The sequence below is a fragment of the Hyperolius riggenbachi genome, chromosome 2, assembly GCF_040937935.1.
Source record: "Hyperolius riggenbachi isolate aHypRig1 chromosome 2, aHypRig1.pri, whole genome shotgun sequence".
Classification (NCBI taxonomy): domain Eukaryota; kingdom Metazoa; phylum Chordata; class Amphibia; order Anura; family Hyperoliidae; genus Hyperolius; species Hyperolius riggenbachi.
This window is the reverse complement of record NC_090647.1, coordinates 333,758,522-333,770,871: the sequence shown is the minus strand read 5'-3', so window position 1 is coordinate 333,770,871 and position 12,350 is coordinate 333,758,522. Positions and strand designations below refer to the sequence as shown.

The 12,350-nt window shown below is 39.1% G+C and overlaps 1 protein-coding gene across 4 annotated transcripts in view; it reads left to right on the top strand.

Annotated features, from left to right (window-relative positions):
• ACACA (acetyl-CoA carboxylase alpha) overlaps window positions 1-12,350 on the top strand; it is a 421,319-nt gene that overhangs the window by 187,623 nt on the left and 221,346 nt on the right. The window lies entirely within an intron of this gene.

Genomic DNA, 12,350 nt, shown 5'->3' with positions numbered 1-12,350 from the left:
GATGATGTCACAGGGGAGGTGATCTCTGCTTGTGTGAGATTTCACATAGACGACGCCCCTGTGAGGGAGAGTAGCTGATGACAAACACACCCATGATCTAAAACTAAGCTCAGAAGTAATGGCTGCCACCTGTATAACCCTAGTTATGAAAATAGGAGGGTGAAAAGCATGCACTGAAATGCTCATAGGCTTGAAGGAGTGTTTATTTATCTTTGTATGTGTCAGAGTGGTGCAACTAAATATTTTGAATTAAAAAAATGTTTGGTTTGCGTCCGCTTTAAGTATATTATGGATTAAAGTAGACACATTATAACCACAACCGTGTACACCTTCAGCAGTATTAAATTAGTATAGTAAAGGAAGAGAAGAGAAGAAGAGAGAGAGACACCAAAATAAAAAAAAAAAAAAACGAATTTGGACTAGTTTCAGATCCTCCACTCCATCCACTTCTGTTTCTTTTCCATTATGTCGATCCCTGCTAGGATGCCTTGGTCATATGTATTTGTCTTAGTCTAGAATTGGTATGAGATTAAGGCTGGTGGTCTACTACTCTATCTTCCCATGTTCTCCAGACCTTTTGGAATTTCTTAGGGCAGCTTCTATTCCTCTATTTAACGAAGTTGTCTTTGTACAGGGGTATCTTTTTTATAGCCTTTGTCCCTGTGCCTAAAGTTGTACTGCATTAAATGTCTTGGCGTTTTCCTCGGAGGAGAGAGGGGAGGCGTGCCAGACAATGGAAGTCGGGGTGATGTGTGGTCTTCGAGGCGGCTTTATGGGACAAGGCTTCTCAGGTAAATATAACTTTTTTTTACAGGGTGGCTGTAGCATTTTCATTATTACGCTGGAGGTCAGCTTTAAGAAAACACCCTCATTAACAATGTGACAAAGGTTCTTAATGCCATAACGTGCCCACACTATCGGGTCTGGTATAGTAGAAAATTGTGGTAGTTTCGGGTTGCCCCACAATGGAGTGTATGGTGATATGTAGTTTGCCTCTTGTAAATGAGCCCTAGCTGCCTTCCAAGTTGTCCTTTCTGTGACCTGTGGGTTGGAACTGTGGCCCTTATATGGAATATTAGTAAGTTGTTCATGTGATCCCAGGAGCGCCACTTCAGCGGTTACTGCTGGGTTATGGTGGTCCTGGGGGAACCACCACCTGATGGACATCAATATGGAGGCCCAGTATTTTTGTAGTTGTGACATTCAATCCACCCTTGGTTTTAGGAAGTTGGAGACTATCAGCTGCAATGCGTGACTGCCGACCCAACCATTTAAATCTAATCATAATACTATCAAGCTTACAGAAGAGGCTGGAAGCCACACAGGGCTCTGATAAAAAAGATATGTGAATTTTGGTAGAAATATAATTTTTAGCATATTTATTCAGCCTACCAAAGATAGTGGAAACCTATCCCATACCCTGCAATCTGCTCCAGTTCCTGGGTTTTTGGGTCTATGTTAAGAGATCTATATTGTATTCCTAGATATTTATACTGGTTTTTACGACCATAAGTGGGAAGTCTGGACCCAGCGAGGGCAGGGAGGGCTCCAAGGAGAATAAAAGAGACTTATTCCTGTTTATCTTTATGCCCGAGACGTCCTCGAGGGTAGTAAATAGATGCAGTGTTGCTTCTATTGAAGCATCTGGATCATTGATATATAAGAGGACGTCGTCCACATAGAGGGATATTTTTTGCTGTAATTAACATTGCTCTACATGTAGGTCCCATTTTACCAGATGGTCCCCAACACCCAAATCATCTGCTTCACCTGGGTAGATCCACTGCCTGGGAGCAAATTCTGACACTGCAATCAGCCGCTTTTTGTTAGACCCACTGTGGAATGCCTAGATTGTATACACACTTTAAAACAAAGTAAGCAAGCTGACATAATGTTTTTGTTGTTAAATCACAATTCCATGTAAAAAAAAAAAAAAATCTTGCTCACTTAAAGCTACATTATTGCAAACAACCTTCTGTTTTAAGAATGCAGATTCATATTTAGTGTAGTTTTTAGTAAGAGGGCTTTTTTTGATGTTCGTATCTTGTAGCGATTAATGTATTGCAAATGTTTCTTACCTGATGGAAAGTTTGTTGTAACACACACATCAAATTTGTCCAGATTCAAGCTGTAGAGGAATTAGAACAGAGTTTAAATGCCCCAAAAAACTGCATCTCACTGATCATCTTTATATGCAAGATGCTTTTTATTTTAAAGTAATATAATGCATTTTATACACAGACACTGAGCAGGCGAGAAACATAACTATAACGGTTTGTCTTTAGACACATTACTCTACATCCCTACCCACCTCTTTCCTGTAATGCTTCTTCACTAGAGAACAAGCACAGTTCAAACGCATACACCTTTTCTTTATAGGAATAGACTTTAGGACCATAAATCTGCTTCCTGCTGTGGTTTCAACTGCCATGAATAAGAGGAAGTGTAAATGCCTGGCATCCGTTGTGCAGCTGTCCCTCCTGAGCTTAGTCTGGATTTATTCTCCACGTTTTGCTGATGATTGCTGAAATGTATGTCTTTGTAAGAAAAAAAAAAGGGTCAGTCAGCGTACTGGAAAAACAGCCCGTTTTTTTTCTATCATGTCTCATTTTCTTGTTTTGTCAAGATTTCAAGCCATCCTGTGATTATTAAGGTGAAGATTAATGTGTGTCGTATGAATCATCCTTGTTTATATTAGCCATCATAATTTCAGACTTAAGTACAGATAATGTCGTTTGTGATTACAGTCTGGATTTACAGGTCAGGAATAATTATCAGGAACATATTTTAGTCTCTAGGATTTTGTAAACCCGTGGAATGCTCGCAGAATTTAAGACGTTGTCAATACAATTACAGTGTTTCTGGGTTACACAACAGCGCACTTAATTTTCAGACTTAACAATGCAAAGGCATCTTCTCCAGATATAAGAGACATTTGTTTATAATAGCAAAATAAAACTGAACCATTTCTGTCTGTGGTTTTTCTGCTGGGTTAGGCGATGTAGGCTTTCTTGATCATGGCCGCAGTGGTGGCCCCCTTTTTAAGTTTTGGTATATTATAGACCCAAGGTATTTGAATGACTCTACTTGAGTAATAGCTGATCCACATATGATTGAGTGGAGAAGCTGGGAGGGTGTTCTTCTGATATCGACTCCCATCTCACAGCCTTTGAGAACATTGTTCTCCAAATTGTTGCTGCTGCAGCAAGAACAGACATTGAACACTGAGTCTATAAGCACATTATTTATGAGCCCAAATATTGTCATATGTAAACAGGACCTTTGCAGATGGATCAGTGGAGGTACTGTTATTGCTGTAAAATGAACAGAAAGGTGGAATATGAGCACACAGCTCTGAGGAGCTCCAGTGCTGAGTGTCATGTGCTTCCACAGCCTAACTTGTTGTCTCCTATGTGATGCAATTTTTCATCTGTTGCATTACATTACATTCCTGTTTTTACAGGAAATGCAATGCAGCTCTCAACTGTTAATGTAGCCGTAGCCTTCTAGAATACTTTGTTAAACAAAGACTGCTGCATCAAAAATACAAAAAAAAACCCAAACTTTGCAGAGGCCCATGTACCCGATTCTGTACACTTGATCCTTTTGTAGAGGAACTTTCCTAAGTTCTGATTGGCTTTTTGTTGGTTTACCTGAAGCATGTTTTGGTGTTCATGCACATACAGTATTTTCACAGAAGGTAATAATATGATGGTGGTGTGTGCATGTATTTGTTCGGATTGCTGTCTGCTTCTATGAATATGTCCTAGTCTGTTATGTTTTGTACTCTCTAGCTTTTTTTCTGCCTCACTTGCCCATCGTGTTTCGTATTTCCACCTGCAATAAACAGTTTAAACACACAAATTTCCTCCCAATGATGCCAAGATTGCTTAAAATCTATTACCTCCTCTGCTTGCTTCTATTGAAACATTTTACTGCAGCCTACAGAGCACTGGGGAAACTGTGTACTTCCAGTAGCAGTTTGGCATCATTACATCATTTCCTGGGCCTGGACCTACATACAAATATGTATGCTCATATATCTGGGAATGTCCGCATTGTTGTATCAATGTACAAATTTGAGAACCAGAAGTACATAGAGCCTAGATGTGTTCTCATGCGCTTTGTATGCCACGCTGGATTGTTTCAATAGAAGCAGTTCAGTGAGGTAATGGCTATAATGCAAATGTGGCATTTTTAGGTGCGTATTTTCCACAAAAGATAATATACTTTAAGTGTGTACACTACAGGTGTGGCAGTTTTTTTTTGTAGTTTTACCCTGTATGATGGGAAAGGGTGGAATCAAAGCATGATCAGTTTCCTAGAGTCATTTTACAGGCAGAGTGGTACAAATAATCAATTGTGGTTTACTAATGGTCATGTTTTACCTTCTCTTGTTGGGCATGTGTTGTGTTCCTCGTGTTTTGGGAGTTCTCTGTTTAAAATAGCTTTGTTGAAAAACGACCCAGAACCAGATAGTCAGAAATTTGCTTCTCTGATTTCTCCTGTAGCACAAAGAAAAAACTGGCCACCTTGTTCTGTAGCTTCAGTGATGTTTAGACCAGGTTCCAGGTGGATGGTGTGAAAGCCCTCAGTCTAAGGCCCCATTCACACTAGAGCATTTTGCCGGCAATTTCAGCAAAACGCTCAAGCGCTAGCGCGTTTTAAAGTGCTAGTGCAATGATACCCTATGGACCTGTTCTTACTTGGGCGATTATCGCCAAACGCAAACGTGTGGCCTGCACCATTCTCAGGTGATTTCCCGACGATTGCGTTTCAGTGCTATAGAAGCACTAAACGCGATTGCGGGAAAATCGCTGCAGTGTCCAGTGATTGTTCCGCGTTAAATTGCAAAAAAATCACTCCCGCAAAACGCCGGTGGTAATAGCTGGAGTTTTGCGCTTTTAAGTGTGAATGGGGCCGGAATCCTGGTACCAATGAAGAAGCCACTCTTGAATTTTTGAGCAGTGTTTTAGACTAATAATGATCTTGGAATGGGGAATCCCATAAGAGATTTGTGTGAATTGACGTGTAGTGTGTATCGATTTCAGAGTTCTACAGATGGCATGGGTTAATCTGAACCTTAAACAATGCATTGCTAACTAAACTGAAAGCCGACTCCAGGAAACATTGTTTTGTTTTGGATTAAGTTCGAAAGGATGTTTGTTTGTTTTACCTGAAGCTTCCCACCTGCATTGATTTGGAATATGTAGTTTAAGAACAAATTATTATTCAGATGGAGGCACTTTTTTGTAGTGGAGGTTGAGCCTAAATTAATAACTGCCCTATATATGAACAAAGCTAGAATATAGATCTACTCCATGCTGTAGGAAGCAATGTTTTCCCTGAATTCTATGTGTGTAACTGTTGTCTATAGAAATATCTCTGTATGTTGGCTGTGAATATTAATACTACTGAGAAACACTGACAGATGTACTTCACTGTAATCAGACTGATGATCAGAAGATTGATTCAGCAAAGGCTCTAGTTTGCCATTATCATCTGCTAGTTGGCCTAAGTACCTTGACCTGTATACATAAGTAATCAAACTCTCACGCCGAGGACATATTCATGGCAAAAACATATCATTGCATTTCTTTATGGACTCCTTTTTTTCTTTCCATTATTGCTTCATAAAGCAGCCATAGTCTTCTAAACTGTATTTTTAAAGGAGTGTTTGTAGTCTGGAATCCAGCACTTGAGTGAAGTTGAGTCTTCTCAAAACAGTTATCACTGCAGTATGCAGATTATTTTTGGTTGATCAATCTGACAACATCATTTATCTTTTGAGTAATTTAGTAATAGTGAGATAACTATGACTGTTTCCAGCTTAGTAACCCTGCAGGCATACATTATTATTTATTTTATAAAGCATCAGCATATTCCATGGCCCTGTACGGAGTAAGGAACACACATGGGGGTGCATAAAAATACAGACAATGGTATACACAAGATATAGACATTGGTACATAATGCAGAATTAGTAGTTACAGTGATAAATGCTACATGATGAACAAAATGTGTAGCAAATTCCAAGACACAAATTGATGTGACAGCTGTGCCCTTCCGAGCTTACTATCTAAAGATGATAGAAGTAAAAAGGGTGCTGCAGATAGCTGCTAGCTGCTGTAAAATTACCAATATTTTGCTATTTATTGATTAATGGGTAATACATCATTACAAAATTAGTAATGTTTACCAATATTTCATTATCGATAACCCTAACCTGATAGCCATTGCAGTGCAAGTAAGGGCTCTGGGCAAGTGCTCCTCTTTAGGTCTAGTTTTCTGTGCAGTCATCTCTATAAATCATCCCCCCATGTCCTAAAATGAGTCTGCTGCTTTTCTGGTTTCTGTAAGAGTGGATAAAATTCCAATCTAAACCTTGGGCAGTGAGAAACCCCTTTCGCACGTGGCACCTGCACACAGAGACTATCGGTAATTGGCGATGGAGTCAATCTCTCACCTATTTTAAATAGTATGGTGCAAAACAGACATTTTCTGTTTTTCTGCATCAGAAAACTGTCAATCAACCGATCCTGTGTTTATTATAGGATCTGTTCACAGTCAGTCCACATCGGATCCAGTGGTGTAGCAATAGGGGGTGCAGAGGTAGCGACTGCATCAGGGCCCTTGGGCCAGAGGGGACCCAAGGGGCCCTCCCTCAAGCACAATATTAGCTCTCTACTGGTCCTGTGCTTGTAATTATCACTTCTATAGATGCTTTAAATAATACACTGACACTGTGGTTGTCCTTGGTAGGTTCTGGTGCGTCATATCAATTGTTATGTATAGAGTGCTTGGGGGGGGGGGGGGGGGGGGCCCGGCCCTATGTAAAACTTGCACTGGGGCCCATAGCTCCTTAGCTACGCCACTGATCGGATTATAACATGTTTCACTCTCCAACCATTTTCAGCAGCAAACGCTTTTAAACTCGTAACACTCTGTAACCCCATGGTGGACTTTCAGTGAGTTAGAAGCCATGTTGACTGTATACTCAGTAATGGAGTTATAACTTTTTAATGGTACCATGTACTCATATCTACCGCCTGTCACCTCCCTTCATCATTGAAAGCAAGCTCAATCTGTTGAAATATCAAACCCACCTCTAGATGCCTACAAAGAAAACTTTATCCATTAAAGGCTTTGAAGAGCGGAGCAGGTCATTTCGGCGCACACTCTTCCCCGTACTGCGCCTGACCTGGGCACTGCCATAGGCATAATATTATAAATGTCTATGGCCATGCAGCAGTGTGTTGGCAATCACTGGACCCCAAATTACTTCTCCCTCCGTGTTGTTACAACTCCGAGGGGGGATAGTAATGAACTTTTCCAAGAATTTGTGCGGCAGCAGGGTAAGCCGTTATTCGGCTCAGCCTGTTCAAAAGTGACAGGCGACAATAGTATGTATGCTTTGGAGAGAGCTGCTTAGTCTTCTATATAAATATTGTGAAACTGTCTACCCAAAACTTTATCACATATAGACAAGTGGTGGTGATTAATCAGATGAATGCAGCTTGTCCCTTTTGAAAGATTTTAAAACAATTATTTTGCAGACATTCAGAATAAGTACTATTAGGATTCGTAATATATATTTTGAGATGCCTAAAGGCTTTTGTTGTGTTTATGAATGAATTGCAATGTTCATGGACATAATGACATAATTAATACACACCTACATTACTGTTCTCTGCCAATAGAACGCAAGCAAAACAATGAGACATTTGACCTGGTGAGCTAACGCACATTAGACATTTACAAATAGCAGCAGATGTAATTAGATACATTGGGGTTGATTCACTATAACAAATAGTGTGCCTTATCAGAGTTAGCGTGCCTTTTCAGAGTAGCATAGTGAGCGCTACGAACTTATGCCTGCTAATTGGCAATGACAAGAGCTCCACTCGTCCTGCCCTGAGCCCCTGCAGGTCCAATCGCTTTAAAGGACATTATCCCCGCAATTGGATTGGCCCAATAGGCTGCCTGTCACTTGACAGGAAACTTGACAGGCAGGCTATTGGGCCAATCAAAGTGCAGGGATAATGTCCTTTAAAGTGATTGGACCCGCAGGGGCTCAGGGCAGGACGAGTGGAGCTCTCATAATGATGAGCAGGCATAAGTTTGTAGCGCTCGCTATGCTACCCTGATAAGGCATGTTAAGTCTGATAAGGCACATTATTTGTTATAGTGAATCAACCCCATTGGCATCTATGGACATATATTTTGAATTCAAGATAATTTAAAAAATATTTCAAATTCATTCACAATTGTGAGAAAACAAATCTGAGAAAGGTATGCACTTTTAGAAAAAGGAAGTTAGCAAACATATTTTGTTAAATGGACAAATTCTGCTCATCCGCTAAATTATGATCTCTCTAAATAGGCCTCTTTATGACTAATGGTCCTTTCTGTAATTGGCACTATAGAGATGTGGCTGGGAAAAAGGGCATGTGGTATTGTCTAGGTTGAGAGCAATATGGTTAATTACATAGAGGTATGTATAGGAATGGGGACTGTGCTTAATCTACAGCAAGGGGGAATCCTCCTCATTACCATAGTATTACTGCAGATTTACAGCTTTACCATTCCCATACACACATCTAACTGGAAGCACTTGGCATTGCTCCACATTTCTACTCCTTGCGGTATTCTTCCTGACTTTTATTTATACAGATTCTGTAATTAGTCATTTTTCCACTTGCCCACACTTACAGATCTAGTGTTTTATTGCTGTGTTTTGATTTGACTAAATGTTACTTCATTTGCTCTTCTAAGTGACTTGATTGCTAAATCAGGAAGTGACAAGGATGGTCCACAATTTGAAACCACACAGGGATAAAAACCTGTCCATGGGTGTGACCATCCCACTTCCTAGCCAAAATTCCAGTGGCCTACTGCAATACTGAACATTTCATGTTGCATTTCTATTCTTCAAAATGTTTAGATGTTTCCTTGCATATACAGTAAGCTCTGTGTCTTCCACTGAATTATGTGCAATTTGTTTATGCATTTCACAGCCGGTATGCTTCAATGTGTCATAGAGCTTTACTTGTACATAAAACTGAGTCTACATCATTAACTTCTCAGCAAGTAGATGTGCTTGTAGTGAACCTCTCTGCTCTTCCCTACACCCCATTAGTCTCTGCTTCTTGTGCACAAAATAATGGAATGCATAGTGAAGTGTAATCACCCTCTTGCAGTTCAGATTTGCGTGCGTATGGATTTTTTCTGGCTAATCAATGTTTCAGAATTCTGAGAAAATTAGAGAGGTTGGAATCCACTCTTTCCGCAGCATAGCTGTGTTTTTTTTTTTTAAAGTTATTTATATTTACAGAAGATCCACATGCTCTGTTTGCCTATACATCATTTTTCAAAAATAAACACTTTTCCATATGAGGTATTCGAATTCAATATGCACAGAAATATCAAGTTACCATGTTACAGTTCTTTCTCCAGTATTAATGAAAAGTGTGCTGGGCTCTGTTATGTCTACCAAATTAGGCTGTATTTCTTTAATAAAAGGACTTTGTAAAAATACTCTGATGCAGTCTTGCAATACAAAAACTTGGAACACCTGTTAGCACATATACAAAAATGCAAAAGATTGACGTATTCATAAAAACTTTAGATCGGTGAGATCAATCCTCATGAAGAATAATATGTCCAGAACTTTTCATGAAGCTAACACACACTGCAATCTGGCATGGCTTGATAAACGGTTAAAGGCTTATAGGCAACGACACATGTTCTTTTCGGGCTTAATTTGTGCCCTTCATCAGGCCATAATGTGTATAAACAATTCTGTAGGGCCCAATCAGCAACAACAGTCCCAATGGCATGAAGAGACAACCATGCAGCTTTATATGAGGTCTGACCTCCCATATAGCTGCATGGTTGTCTTTTCATGCCATTGGGACTGTTGTTGCTGATTGGGCCCTACAGAATTGTTTATACACATTATGGCCTGATGAAGGGCACAAATTAAGCCCAAAACGAATATGTGTCGTTGCCTATAAGCCTTTAACCATTTATCAAGCCATGCCAGATTACAGTGTGTATTAGCTTCATTAAAAGTTCACGATATATTATTCTTCATGAGGATTGATCTCATGGATCTAAAGTTGTTATGAGTACGTCAATCTTTTGCATTTTTTGTATATGTGATAAATAAAGTTATTTCAAGTTTTTGTATTGCAAGACTGCATCAGAGTATTTTTACAAAGTACTTTTCTTAAAGAAATACATGTGAAAGTGAGTGAGGTGGATCACCCATTAAAAGGACTGTGTGCTTTTTTGCCCTTCCCTTTATAAGGGTTGTACCCAAATATATACTTAACAAGTTAGGTTGGTCATGATTTCTTGTTTTCTTAATCTCTTTATGCTACATTCTATAAGAATAGCACTATTCCCAAGTGTGAGCTTTGTCTCCTTATCTCTCTTACTGTTGTTATGACTTTTTACCAACTCAACAGTCTTTACAGTATACAATTAAACCCCAACTAAACATATTATTGAATAAGACACCTTCTACTAACAGCCTGATTGATAAGGTAGTACAAACATTGTATGGAAGTAAAGTGATGGACAGAATACTAGTTGTCCTTGTCTCTCTGTTGGATTAGCCAATCAGATTTGATTATGTGATGATGTACAATAGATGCTAGACTACATTTCACAGCATTCCTAGAAACCATGTGCCCTTTGTGAGAAGGTGGACTTGTAGTTCACAGGACAAAGGGGATAAGCAGTTTCAGGATCTCAATCTCGCATCCAAAAAGTTAAAATTTTGTTTCTTCTGACCAGATTATATTCTCCCAGCATTCAACATTGTTTCATCCAAATATTGTGCAGCAAACTTTAGACAAGCTTCAACATGCTTTTTCTTCAGCTGTGTGGAATATTGCTCAGTAAGCACATATACAGGATCTTCTCAAAAAATTAGCATATTGTGGTAAAGTTCATTATTTTCTGTAATATACTGATAAACATTAGACTTTCATATATTTTAGATTCAAATACACACAACTGAAGTAGTTCAAGCCTTTTATTGTTTTAATATTGATGATTTTGGCATACAGCTCATGAAAACCCAAATTTCCAATCTCAAAAAATTAGCATATTTCATCCGACCAATAAAAGAAAAGTGTTTTTAAAACAAAGTCAACCTTCAAATAATTATGTTCAGTTATGCACTCAATACTTGGTCGGGAATCCTTTTGCAGAAATGACTGCTTCAATGTGGTGTGGCATGGAGGCAATCAGCCTGTGGCACTGCTCAGGTGTTATGGAGGCCCAGGATGCTTCGATAGCGGCATTAAGCTCATCCAGAGTGTTGGGTCTTGCGTCTCTCAACTTTCTCTTCACAATATCCCACAGATTCTTTATGGGGTTCAGGTCAGGAGAGTTGGCAGGCATGGTCAGTAAATCATTTACCAGTGGTTTTGGGACTGTGAGCAGGTGCCAGGTCGTGCTGAAAAATGAAATCTTCATCTCCATAAAGCTTTTCATCAGATGGAGAAACACTTTTCTTTTATTGGTCCGATAAAATATGCTAATTTTTTGAGATAGGAAATTTGGGTTTTCATGAGCTGTATGCCAAAATCATCAATATTAAAACAATAAAAGGCTTGAACTACTTCAGTTGTGTGTATTTGAATCTAAAATATATGAAAGTCTAATGTTTATCAGTACATTACAGAAAATAATGAACTTTATCACAATATGCTAATTTTTTGAAAAGATCCTGTAGAAGTATTATTGTTTGAGAGTATTACTTTTTTTTTTTTTTTTTTTTTTTAAACAACCGTACCTGCTAATTCCAGGTCTTACTGAAGCTGTCCACAACTGGTTCTTGGCTCCTGGACAACTCTTCAGATTATTCTTTTGAAATCTCTGCCAGAAATCTTGCGAGAAGCACCTAATTGTGGCCGGTTTATGGTGAAATGATTTTTCTTCCACATTCAGATTATGGCCCCAACAGTACTCACTGGGACACTCAGAATCTTAAAAATATGTCTGTAACCAATGCCATCAGTATGTTGTGCAATAGCAAGGTGATGAAGCTTTTGAGATAGCTCTTTGCTTTTACCCATCATTAGATGCTTCTCGTTTGTTACGTAATGTAATAATAAAACCTTTTACATGCCATTACTTAGGTCTGAACCAGTAATAAGGGGTAGCTTTTCGTTATAAATACTGACAGATTTAATCTGTTTTATTTGCTAGCCGTGCCTTTCTGCACCTCATTTTTCTTCATGTGTTCACTACTTATCCCCTGTACTTCACTACCCAGAACTTTATGGACTTGCCGTATATTCCAGCATATAAGATGACTGGGCGTATAAGACGAG